This window comes from Sus scrofa, chromosome 3 (assembly GCF_054392235.1).
Source record: "Sus scrofa isolate SSC_HxYL_T2T_F1_AM1 chromosome 3, Sscrofa_HxYL_maternal_Yorkshire_Landrace_v2.0, whole genome shotgun sequence".
Lineage (NCBI taxonomy): Eukaryota > Metazoa > Chordata > Mammalia > Artiodactyla > Suidae > Sus > Sus scrofa.
In genome coordinates, this window is record NC_139385.1 from 7,574,163 (window position 1) to 7,587,572 (window position 13,410).

The 13,410-nt window shown below is 42.6% G+C and overlaps 1 pseudogene; it reads left to right on the top strand.

Moving 5' to 3' along the window:
* The first annotated feature begins 641 nt into the window (after positions 1-641).
* LOC102165242 (vomeronasal type-2 receptor 116-like) lies at positions 642-11,352 on the top strand (annotated as a pseudogene).
* Positions 11,353-13,410: the final 2,058 nt, after the last annotated feature.

The following is a 13,410-nucleotide window of genomic DNA, read 5'->3' on the forward strand; positions in this document are numbered from 1 at the left end:
AGACAACTCAGCTGGTGACAATGAAATTCTATACAGAAAAAGGCCAATAAAGCCAACACGAATTCAAAGTGAGCCAGTCAGCAGCCAAATTTGGACAGGGTCTTTGCTGAAAGGAAAGGGAGGAAAGAATTCAAGTTTCTCTAAAATGATACACGTGCCCTCGTGTGCTCCAGAGAGCTCCTGGATCCACACCTGAGCCAACACTCAATTACCTGAGTAGTAAGTCATATTTGTGCCATTTTTCTATGTCACACTGTCATCACTGCCAGCAAGCAAACTGCAAGAGGCATGGAGTTGGAGTTCCCAACGTGGTGCAGTGGTTAACGAATCCGACTAGGAACCATGAGGTTGCGGGTTCGGTCCCTGCCCTTGCTCAGTGGGTTAACGATCTGGCGTTGCCGTGAGCTGTGGTGCAGGTTGCAGACGCGGCTCGGATCCCGCGTTGCTGTGGCTCTGGTGTAGACCAGTGGGTACAGCTCCGATTGGACCCCTAGCCTGGGAATCTCCATATGCCGCGAGAGCGGCCCAAGAAGTAGCAAAAAAAAAAAAAAAAAAAAAAAAAAAAAAAAAAAAAAGAGGCATGGAGTAGGAGTGAGGAACTCTGCCCATTAGCATTGTGGCTATTTGCCAGAGCTGATCACATGAGACCAAGTAATGCTTTTATTATGCACTGTGCTCTCACCATTGGCCTGAAGGTGAGTCGCCCAGAGTGTATAGAGAAGCCAAGGTTATGTTCCTTCATTTAATAAAGATATATATTATATCTCTCTGTAAGATCATTTCCACAAAGGCCACACACATGCCATTCCTCTCCATCTCTCCTCTCAAATCCCGGAAAAACTGAACCCCTTTCCTGTCTTTGGAAATGGCCAGCCCCACCCAGGTCCAATCAAAGTGCAGCATCAACAAGACCACGTCAAGGGCCAGTGCAGTGTTTCTGGGGGCCACCTGATAGAGAGATGGAAACTGACTCCTGTCACTCAGGATGGGATCTAAAGAGCCATAGGTGAGATAAAGAGGAAGAGAAATACATGATCTCACTTGAGTTGAGAGGCAGCCACATAGGGAAGGAATGAAGCATGACTACCAGCCCACCTAACATCAGTTAACCCTTGACTTTAAGCTTGTAATGTGACTTGACTATGTCAATGCAATGTTATTGGATGTGACATAAACTTCAGGTGATAGTAGGACAATTTGTCCCCCAGGCTCCATGTGGTCCAGATGTTTCCATACATGAAGAGTTGTTAGAGTGGGCCATTGGGTTTAAAGCGGTTGGTTGGACACAGTTTCATTGCTGCATATTGATGACATGTAGCTCTTTAGAACAGCCTGGGCATGAGCCCTTGGTGACCTCCGCCTGCTCAATAGGAGAAGCACAGACCCCCCCACTTCCAACCTGGGAAATGGTCTCAGCTCCCTCCACCTTGAATAGTTGTCCATTCACTAGTGCCTGACACATGGAGGAAAATACATCTAATCAAGTCTTTACCTCTAACATTCGGTAGAGTTAGCTTCATGCAGGAGAGAAAAGCATCCAGGCCAGGAAATGGATGGGCTGCTTTTTTAAAAATCACACTTGTTGGTTGTCCCTGGAACATTCTGGGGACCCAGGACTAGATCACATGTACAGGTTTTAACAAGACTTTCCTCGGATTTCTTGAGACTCCTCACTGCGTGTGCAGCAGGAGCTGTGGCCCTGGATGGAGGCAAGCTCCCCAGTGGGGAAAGGCTGCCTGCTGCTTTGACTGCGTGGACTGCCTGGAGAAGGAGGTGTCCAATGCCACAGGTACTGATCTGGGGACTCTACTCCTCACCCGCTCCACTCTATGCCCATTTGTCCCCACAAATGGGAAGGACCTAGAATAGGACAGTATTATTCAAGATCTTCTTTCATTTACTCAGTAATTTCACTCTTCAAGATAATAATCCTCCCTAGGAGAATATATTCTTTCTTTTATTCCTACTCATCTTTGTGACCCTTAGCATGACCTTCTTTAATTATTATTTTTTAATAGTTATTTCCCCAATACAATTTTTTTCTACTGTACAGTATGGTGAGCCAGTTACACATACATGTACACATTCTATTTTCTCCCATTATCATGCTCCATCATAAGTGACTAGACATAGTTCCCAGTGCTACACAGCAGTATCTCATTGCTAAAAGGCAACAGTTTGTATCTATTAACCCCAAGCTCCCCAACCACTCCACTCCCTCCCCCTTGGCAACCACAAGTCTATTCTCCAAATCCATGATTTTCTTTTCTGTGGAACGGTTCATTTGTGTCGTGTATTAGATTCCAGATATAAGTGATAATCATGTGGTATTTGTCTTTCTCTTTCTGACTTACTTCACTCAGGATGAGAGTCTCTAGTTCCATCCATGTTGCTGCAAATGGCATTATGTTGTTCTTTTTATGGCTGAGTAGTATTCCATTGTGTATATATGCCTCATTTTCCTAATCTAGTCATCTGTTGATGGACATTTGGGTTTTTCCATGTCTTGCCTATTGTGAATAGATCTGCAATGAACATGTAGGCGCATGTGTTTTTTTCAAGGAAAGTTTTGTCTGGATATATGCCCAAGAGTGGGATTGCTGGGTCATATGGTAGTTTGATGTATAGTTTTCTAAGATACCTCCATACTGTTCTCCATAGTGGTTGTACCAGCTTACACTCGCACCAGCAATGCAGAAGGGTTCCCTTTTCTCCACAACCCCTCCAGCACTTGTTATTTGTGGACTTATTAATGATGGCCATTCTGACTGGTGTGAGGTGGTATCTCATGGTAGTTTTGATTTGCATTTCTCTTATAATCAGTGATGTTGAGCATTTTTTCATGTGTTTTCTGGCCATCTGTATATCTTCCTTGGAGAACTGTCTATTCAGGTCTTTTGCCCATTTTTCCATTGGGTGGTTGGCTTTTTTGCTGTTGAGTTGCATAAGTTGCTTGTATATTCTGGAGATTAAGCCCTTGTCAGTTGCATCATTTGAAACTATTTTCTCCCATTCTGTAAGTTGCCTTTTTGTTTTCCTTTGCTGTGCAAAAGCTTGTCAGTTTGATTAGGCCCCATTGGTTTATTTTTGCTTTGATCTCTGTTCCTTTGGGAGACTGACCCAAGAAAATATTCATAAGGTTGATGTCAGAGAATGTTTTTCCTGTGTTCTCTTCCAGGAGTTTGATGGTGTGACATAGAAAACACCAGATATGACTTACTACTCGGTTCACTGAGTGTCAGCTCAGGTGTGGACCCAGGAGCTCCCTGAAGCACCCGAGTGCACATGAATCATTTTAGAGAAACGCAGATTCTTTCCTCCCCATCCTTTCTGCAAAGACCCTGTGTGAACTTGGCTGCTGACTGGCTCACTTTGAATTCGTGTTGGCTTTATTGTCCTATTTTCTGTTTAGAATATCATTGTCACCAGCTGAGTTCCCTTTGTCACAGCAGCTGGCAGTAGATCCTGCACCCTGACAAAAGAGACCTTTGCTTTGCTTGATCTGATGTTTACTATGTCCAGGGCTTCTCACACATTTGGCACCAAAAGTACACTGACCACCACAGAGTTCTGCCTACTTTCTCTCCCTATATCCACAAACCTGGCTGCAAAATACAATTTCTCCTGAATTCACCTATTCACTTCTCTTATTTCTGCTACACTCCATGTCCTTCCTCTTTCCTGAGTAAAAGACTCCTCCTGTCTATGTAACATTATCTTTATTTGATAGAATAGGTATTTGGATTTCTGTAAACAGCATAATATATTCTGAAAGAATTCATAGGCTTAACGAAATTTTAAATAACAATGCCAGAATCCTCATTTAAAACCAGGCAAAATTACTCTAAATCTCCTCTGTAAGAAAAAAAAAATGTTCAAAGAAAATAATTACATAGGAGAGCAATAGGGAGAAAAACCCATTTAAGATATTGAAGGTTATTAAGCAGTAAACTTTCTTCAATGTGGTTCAAACACACTTGTTTAAAAAAAAAAAAAAGACAAAAATGACCATTTTTTGCTACTATTTGGTAGCAAGTCCAGAATCTAAATAAGTACACAAAGCACCATGGCTTTTCCATAGACTAGTATTAACAATATTAACTTTACACCAGAAAACATTCCAATAGCATAGCTACACAGTTAAAATATTTAGTCATATGGAAGTTCTATACTTCCATATGACCCCGCAATCCCACTCTTGGGCATCTATCTGGACAAAACTCTACTTAAAAGAGACACGTGCACCCGCATGTTCATTGCAGCACTATTCACAATAGCCAGGACATGGAAACAACCCAAATGTCCATCGACAGAGGATTGGATTCGGAAGAGGTGGTATATATACACAATGGAATACTACTCAGCCATAAAAAAAGAATGCCATAATGCCATTTGCAGCAACATGGATGGAACTAGAGAATCTCATCCTGAGTGAAATGAGCCAGAAAGACAAAGACAAATACCATATGATATCACTTATAACTGGAATCTAATGTCCAGCACAAATGAACATCTCCTCAGAAAAGAAAATCATGGACTTGGAGAAGAGACTTGTGGTTGCCTGATGGGAGGGGGAGGGAGTGGGAGGGATCGGGAGCTTGGGCTTATCAGACACAACTTAGAATAGATTTACAAGGAGATCCTGCTGAGTAGCATTGAGAACTATGTCTAGATACTCATGTTGCAACAGAACAAAGGGTGGGGGAAAAAATGTAATTGTAATGTATACATGTAAGGATAACCTGACCCCCTTGCTGTACAGTGGGAAAATTTTTTAAAAAATTAATTAAAAAAAATTAAAAATAAAAAATAAATAAAATATTTAGTCATAAACTACAGGAAGTACCCAAGTCTGCTAAAAAGAAAAATTCTAAAATTTAATTATAAATGCAAAACAAATTTACAAACAGCCGTGTCTGTGACCTACACCACAGTTCACAGCAATGCCAGATGCTTAATCCACTGAGACTGAGCAAGGCCAGGGATAGAACCTGCTTCCTTATGGATTTGTTTTGGCTGAACCACAAAGGGAACTCCCAGGACAGAAGACTTTTAGATGGTCACTGCTCTACTCCAGCATCACAGAATATCTGTGGCCCCTCTCACCAGGAAAGGGCCAGAAGGGAGCTTGGACTCCCAAGCTGTCCAGGCTGCAGTGAGACCCCCCCATGGAGGCCCCTACCTGGGGCATGAGAGCAGGTCCATTGGGGAGGTGGGATCGTCCTCAGCAAGGGCAGTAACCAGGCCCCTCCTGCAGGTGGGTGACTAGAGCTCCGCCCCTCCTGGGCCATATGGAGCCAGAGTTACCAGGCCATGCCCTTGGTATCCTGGGAGCCACAGGGAAGCAGGGGAGGTGTCCCTGGAGGCCTAGTGGGAAGTCACCCTCCCATAGCTCCTCAGAAGTAAGGAGGTCTCCCCTCCTCACGTGCCCACAGAGGCTGAGTGGGAAACGTGGACTTGTCCCCACCCGGGCGGAAACACGGCAGTGTTCCCCACCCTTTTCCATCCAGGGCAATGTCAAAGGAAGCCACACAAAACAGGGGGTTTCAATCAAATCCAGAGCCTGACAACACAATACCCAATATGGTCTGGTTTTCATTCAAATAGCACTCATCATAACAAGAACCAGGAAGATCTCAAACCAAATGTAAAGTCATTCAGCGCACAGTAAGAGCAAGATCACTGGGATGTCAGACTTATCTAAGAAATATTTTATTTTATTTTATTTATTTTGTCTTTTTAGGGCTGCACCCATGGCATTTGGAGGTTCCCAGGCTAGGGTTCCAATCAGAGCTATAGCTGCCAGCCTACGCCAGAACCACAGCAACGCCAGATCCAAGCTGAGTCTGCGACCTACACCACAGCTCACAGCAACGCTAGATCCTTAACCCACTGAGCAAGGCCAGGGATCCAATCCACAACCTCATGGTTCCTAGTCAGATTCATTTCTGCTGCACCAAGACCAGAACTCCCTTTTTTTTTTTAAAGAAATATTTTAAAGTAAGTATCCTAAAAAAGCTATAAGGTTCAATTATGAACACATCTGAAACAAACAAAAAAAAGGTTCAGGAAAGAACTGGTGTTTATAGCAGTGAATAAATAGCTGTGTGAATTTCCCGGTTGTGATGTTGAACCATTTTGTTTTCTGTGGGTTTTTTGTTTATTTGTTTGTTTGTTGGGGTGTTTTTGGAGGGGCGCTCCTGCAGCATGATCATATGGAATTTCCTAGGCTAGACAGCTAACGGCCTACACCACAGCCACAGCAACACCAGATCTGAGCTGCTTCTGTGACCTACACCACAGCTTACCACAATGCTGGATCCTTAACTCACTAAGCAAGGACAGGGATAGAAGCCACAACTTGATGGATATTGTCCAATTCGTTTCCACTGAGCTGCCATGGGAACTCCCATGTTGAACCGTTTTTGCAAGATGTTACCGCTGGGGAAAAGTGGGTGAAGTCTGCACCGGATCTCCCTGCATCTTGCCAACCACTGCATGTCATCTACAATTTCCTCAAAATTAGAAGTTTAAATTAAAAATTACATAGCTGAGGATGTGGTGGTGCAGAGGATTAAGGATCCCATGTGTCACTGCAGTGGCTTGGGTGGCTGCTCTGGCATGGGTTCAGTCCCTGACCCAGGAACTTCCACATGCCATGAGTGAGGCCAAAAAAAAAAAAAGAAAAAGTTACATAGCTTTAGAAAAACTGACCAAAACATGGCATTTTCAGCGTCAATTAAACCCTAAGCTTATTGAAGGTAAAAGTGTGCCTATTTTGCCCCATCTCATTGTTGATAATTTAGTCAGTTTCAACAAATAACAGGCTTTGTATTCAATAATATATGTAATCCACAAATATATAGTGAGTGACTATTAGATGTGGTAGCCACGGCCAGGGAAGAATGGGAACTGCCGATAGCATTGATTGGGAGATTGTGTTACAGATACATACCCACATACCCCTATTTTTCCATTAAAAAAAAAATCCTGTGGGAGTAGCTGTTAACATCATTATCATTTTACTGTGAGCATAGGTTTTGGAAAGGTAAACCCAGGACTCCCAAAAATATGGAATAAACATGTTGCAAAGATTTTTGTGGAACAAATACATCAATACGACTGCTTCCAAGGCTTTCAGTGAAACGGGTTTATATAGATCATCAGTAAAAGCATTTTTGGGAGTTCCATCATGGTGCAGTGTTTAACTAATCTGACTAGGAAACATGAGGTTGCGGGTTCCATCCCTGGCCTTGCTCAGTGGGTTAAGGATCTGGTGTTGCCATGAGCTGTGGTGTAGGTTGCAAACGCAGCTCAGACCTGGCGTTGCTGTGGCTGTGGTGTAGGCCAGTGGCTACAGTTCAAATTAGACCCCTAGCCTGGGAACCTCCATATGCCACAAGTGCGGCCCCAGAAAAGACAATAATAACAATAATAACAACAATGATAATAATAATAATAAAAGCATTTTTGACAATAGAACACCAACAAAAGGATGTTAGAACACAATTGATGTGTCAGAGGGAAAAACGAGTACTATGCTACGAAAAAACATAATCTTGGGGGTTTTCTTTCTACTGATTCATCTGATGTATAGATGAACCTGCACCCTCACAGTGTTTGAGCTCCAATCAAACAGGAAATTCCAAAGCCAAAGAGAAGCCTTTTGTTGGATAAATAAATAAGCCTTGAGTTGGCTTGGTAAATGATGCTGCCGGATGCCACTGACATGGCTTGACATCCTCTTGCATGGTTTCCAGGTACTGAGTAATTTTTTAGAAAAATGGGTAAGATCAGACCCTGAAAAAGTCAAAAAGCCCAAATTTGAATACTTTTTTTTTTTTTTCTTTTTAGGGCCACACCTGTGGCATATGGACATTCCCAGGCTAGGGGTGTAATCAGAGCTACAGCTGCCGGCCTACACCACAGCCATAGCAACGCCAGATCCTAGCCGCATCTGCAACATACACTACAGCTCACAGCAACGCAGGATCCTTAACTCACTGAGTGAGGCCAAGGATTGAACCTGCAACCTCATGGTTCCTAGTCGGATTCGTTTCCACTTCACCATGATGAGAGCTCCAAAATTTGAATACTTCTAATTCCAAATCTTATCCTATTCTCTTGCAAATAAACCACACTCTTCCTGAACATCCCTGGCCCAATGAGATCAGCAGAATGTAAAGAAAAGGGAAAGAAAGTGTAAAACAAGATTATAAACATGGGGTGTGCTGGGAAACTATGGTATCCATAAGCCTTACACAGGCAAGGAATGCTACTCAGGTGAGATGAATCCAGCTGAGTCTAGAGACAGGTGTTTATAATTAGTCATGTGTAGCAACAGAGGACGTGACATCCCAGGAAGAAGCGAATGCCCCTGTGATACACACAGGTATCACAATCCAGGAGCATGCTGAGCTGAAGGGAGACACCTCTTAAGGTCTTGGGAGTCAGGAAGGGGCTCAAAAAGCTGCTCACCCAAAAGGACTTGAGGTGCAGATAAGACATGAGGATTCCAGGAAACCTTCGGGAACCAGGTAAGTTTCACTCACTTTGAACTATCCCATAATTGGCCTTAATGAGGAAACCTGGAGAATTTTATTGCTTTTGTTTAGTATAATTCAGCCTAAAATGTTTGCCAGTATTTGGACCTTGTGTACTCAGTTCTGACTGACACGATGTTGAATGCTCTTTCAAATGTGTCACTTTGAAATACTTAAAAAGCCCTAATTGACTGTGATGTGCTCTTTAATGAAACGGATCAACTTTTCTAAGATTTTATTTAAATTTTACTTTTTTGTATTTATAAATGAGATTGGCCTATGGTTTTCTTTTTCGTGATACATTTCTGAAATTAAATCTCGAGAAATTCCTCTCAAGAAAAAGTTATCACAAGACAGAAATTTCTCTGAACCCTGTAATTCTAAGGGAATGAGAGCTTTTTAAGAGAAAAACGTTGTGATGAACATGAAAACTAGCAAAAGGTGTGGGAGGGAATGATCATAGGCTTTGTAATCTGACAAATGTGAGTGGGGCCAGAGGTACAACTTCACAGAGGCATCTGGGGTCAGGCAGGGGCAGGGCTGGTGCATGAAAGAGAATCTGGCTTCAATATCACCCCTTTGGTGACCTATCTGCCCCTTGGTCCTGAGTCTAATACCAGCCCTGCTCCCACTACCTCCAGAATCTCAGATGACTTATGTCAGCCCTTTAAGCCTAAATTCTTTTCTTCTGCAAAGCAGTTGCTTTTATCTACCTAACTCCCAAGATTCTGTGAAAACTGAATAGTTATACTCCATCAGGCACATTGCCTGAAGTATCACACATGCAGATTAAAGTTGGATTCTTTAGCCTCCACTACGCCCACCCCGCAAAAAGGTACTGCAGGAAGGGAGGCAGAAGGTAGATAATTACAGAGCTTTTTGCATGGCTAGGAGTTTGGATTCAGTCTAGAACAGTGGTTCTCAGTGTCCTACGTATACAGCATCAGCAGGACTTTCGAACGTGTTAGAAATGGAAATGTGGGGTTTCCCAGTCAGAAACTCTGGTAGGAGGCAGGATCTAACAAACTGTTTTAAGGAGCCCTCCATAGGATGCTAATGGGTGCTCATGTTTGAGAATCACATCGTAGAAGAACTTGAGAATAATTGTGGCATTTGAATCAAGAAAGTAATATCAAAGTATTTAAACAAGAGCAATGTTCACAGCTGCCTGAATAAATGATAGATGACAGGGATTCAAGGCAGAAGGCAGGGAGCCTCACTGGGGAGATACTCTGTTAAAGTAACTGTTCGGTTACCCAAATCTGAACCATAGTGAAAGTGACCGTGGCTAGGACAGAGTTTGCAGTGGTGTGGATATAGCAGAAATACTATCAAAATACATGAAGTGAGGGTGTGTCTTGGTCCTCTCTAGATCTGCAAAGCCTGGGATATTAGCTGGGTCACAGCAGGCTGACAATAGATGCTTGCTTTTCAGTGAATGAACCCAGGGCATGTCCTACTCTGATCATATTTAAGTTAAATAGTTGGATGTAATTATTTTTTTGGTCCCACATGGCATATGAAGTACCAGGGCCACAGCAGCGACCCAAGCCACTGCACTGACAATGCCAGAGTCTTACCCTGATGAGCCACAAGAGAATCCCTGTCATTTCAATTTCAAAGAAAAAAAAACTTGTTCTCTGGCATATGAACACCAACAAAACAGATGCTGTTTGGGCTCCTTGGCCTTTGATATACCAAGCAAAACTAGTCAGCATGAATTTGGAATTTTTCTGTCATGTTCTTTATTTGCTGTTAAATTAGAGTCATCTGGGCAAATGTGAGTATGTGAAGATCTCATGAGAATCACTGAACCCACGGTAATGGCACGTCACTTCTCTTGCCAGATATGAGGCAATGTGTGAGGTGTGCAGAGGATCAGTACCCTAATAGTGACCAAGACCATTGCCTCTCAAAGGTGGTGACCTTCCTGGCCTGTGGAGATCCTCTGGGGATGGTCCTGGCCTGCACAGCCTTTGGTCTGTCTGTGCTCACAGCTGGGGCTCTTGGGGTCTTTGTGAAGCACAGGGACACCCCCATAGTCAAAGCTAATAACCAGGCTCTCAGCTACATCCTGCTCATCTCCCTCATCCTGTGCTGCCTCTGCTCCTTCCTCTTCCTTGGCCGTCCCAACACTGCCACCTGCATCCTCCAGCAAATGCCCTTTGGGGTCATCTTCACCATGGCCGTTTCCACCACTTTGGCTAAAACCATCACTGTGGTCCTGGCTTTCAAGGTCACAACCCCAGGGAGAACGATGCAGCAGTGGTTGCTCTCAGGGGCCCCCAGTGCCCTTACTGCCATCTGCTCCTTGATTCAAGGGACTTTCTGTGCAGTCTGGTTGGGGACCTCTCCCCCTTTCATGGACATATATGCACATTCAGAACCTGTTAAATAGTTAACAGGTGTAGGCCAGTGGCTACAGCTCCAATTAGACCCATAGCCTGATCATCATGTGCAACAAGTGCTCTGCCATGATGTTGTATCTTTCCTTAGGATACTGGGGCTCCTTGGCCCTCTTGAGCTTCTCCTTGACTTTCCTGGCCAGGAGCCTCCCTGACACTTTCAGTGAAGCCAAGTGCTGACATCCAGCATGCTGGTGTTCTGTAGTGTCTGGATCACATTCCTCCCTGTGTACAATGGCACCAAGGGGAAGGTCACGGTGGTGGTGGAGGTCTTTTGCATGTTGGCTTCCAGTGCTGGGTTACTGGGGTCCATCTCTGTTCCCAAGTGCTGTCATATCCTCCTCAGGTTGAAGAGGAATATCCTGCCAAGACTAAGGGATAAAACCAACTCTGGGGGAAAATAAATATTCTAGGATGGTGTGTGTGTGTGTGTGTGTGTGTGTGTGTGTGTGTGTGTGTGTGTGTGTGTGTGTGTGTGTTTGCTAAGACAATTAGGAAGCTTAAAAATTAAACAAATCTTTGAAGAGTTGCCCATACACACCTTCCCATGGGTACCTAACTATTCTGGCATCATTTTTCCCTTGATTTGAAAGGCAGCCTCGGTTATGATAAATTACATCCCTGGATATAAATCTCTGTTCTGCGCTCACTCTTCTTTCATTGATTCTTTCTCTGAATGAATACCTCGTTCTTTTCACTCCTAGATTTCATAACATGTCTTGACAGCTGATAACAGCTGTTTTTCAGTATTGCTGTTTTGCAGTTATTTTCTGTTAATTCTTAACAATTTTCTCTTTGACTTGACTTTCTGAATGGTCTTGGCAAGTTCCATAGTGCACAGTCAAACTTTTGAATTGGAATCATTTTCATTTCATAGATTAATTTGAAGAAGGACTGTTGTCTTTGCAATAGTTTCCCACTCAGGTATGCAGGTGATCTCCATTTATCTTAGCTTTTTCATTTTATTTGTTTAAGTTTTATTTTCTGAATGGTTATTTGTGTTGCTAGGCAATGCATTGTTTCTTGTTCTTTTTTGAGCTCACACTTCGTCTCCTATTACTTGTAAGCTGATTCGTTTGGTTTCTAAGGTATGAAAAATAATAGGAGGTTTCTTTCTGCTCAAGATACTTGTTTCTTTACAATTGTTTTAATGAGAGTTTTTAACACTGTGCTTAATAGTAGTAGGAACTGTGAGCTTTCTGTTCTTGTATTTGGTGGAAATGTTTCTAATATGTTTTTCACTAAAATGTAGATTTGTGGTTTTGGATCACATCTTTTTTTGTGCTTTTTATTTTTTTTAATTTATTTTTTATTTTATTTTTTCCCGCTGTACAGCATGGGGGCCAAGTTATTCTTACATGTGTACATTTTGTTCTGTTGCAATATGAGTATCTAGACATAGTTCTCAATGCTACTCAGCAGGATCTCCTTGTAAATCTATTCTAAGTTGTGTCTGATGAGCCCAAGCTCCCGATCCCTCCCACTCCCTCCCCCTCCCATCAGGCAACCACAAGTCTTTTCTCCAAGTCCATGATTTTCTTTTCTGAGGAGAGGTTCATTTGTGCTGGATATTAGATTCCAGTTATAAGTGATATCATATGGTATTTGTCTTTGTCTTTCTGACTCATTTCACTCAGTATGAGAGTCTCTAGGTCCATCCATGTTGCTGCAAATGGCATTATGTCATTCTTTTTTATGGCTGAGTAGTATTCCATTGTGTATATATACCACATCTTCCGAATCCATTCATCTGTCGATGGACATTTGGGTTGTTTCCATGTCCTGGCTATTGTGAATAGTGCTGCAATGAACATGCGGGTGCATGTGTCTCTTTTAAGTAGAGTTTTGTCCGGATAGATGCCCAAGAGTGGGATTGCAGGGTCATATGGAAGTTCTATGTATAGATTTCTAAGGTATTTCCAAACTGTTCTCCATAGTGGCTGTATCAGTTTACATTCCCACCAGCAGTGCAGGAGGGTTCCCTTTCCTCCACACTCCCTCCAGCACTTGTTATGTGTGGACTTATTAATAATGGCCATTCTAACTGGTGTGAGGTGGTATCTCATGGTAGCTTTGATTTGCATTTCTCTTATAATCAGCGATGTTGAGCATTTTTTCATGTGTTTACTGGCCATCTGTATATCTTCTTTGGAGAAATGTCTATTCAGGTCTTTTGCCCATTTTTCCATTGGTGGATTGGTTTTTTTGCTGTTGAGTTGTATAAGTTGCTTATATATTCTAGAGATTAAGCCCTTGTCAGTTGCATCATTTGAAACTATTTTCTCCCATTCTGTAAGTTGTCTTTTTGTTTTCTTTTGGGTTTCCTTTGCTGTGCAAAAGCTTTTCAGTTTGATTAGGTCCCATGGGTTTATTTTTGCTCTAATTTCTATTGATTTGGGAGACTGACCTGAGAAAATATTCATGATGTTGATGTCAGAGAGTGTTTTGCCTATGTTCTCTTC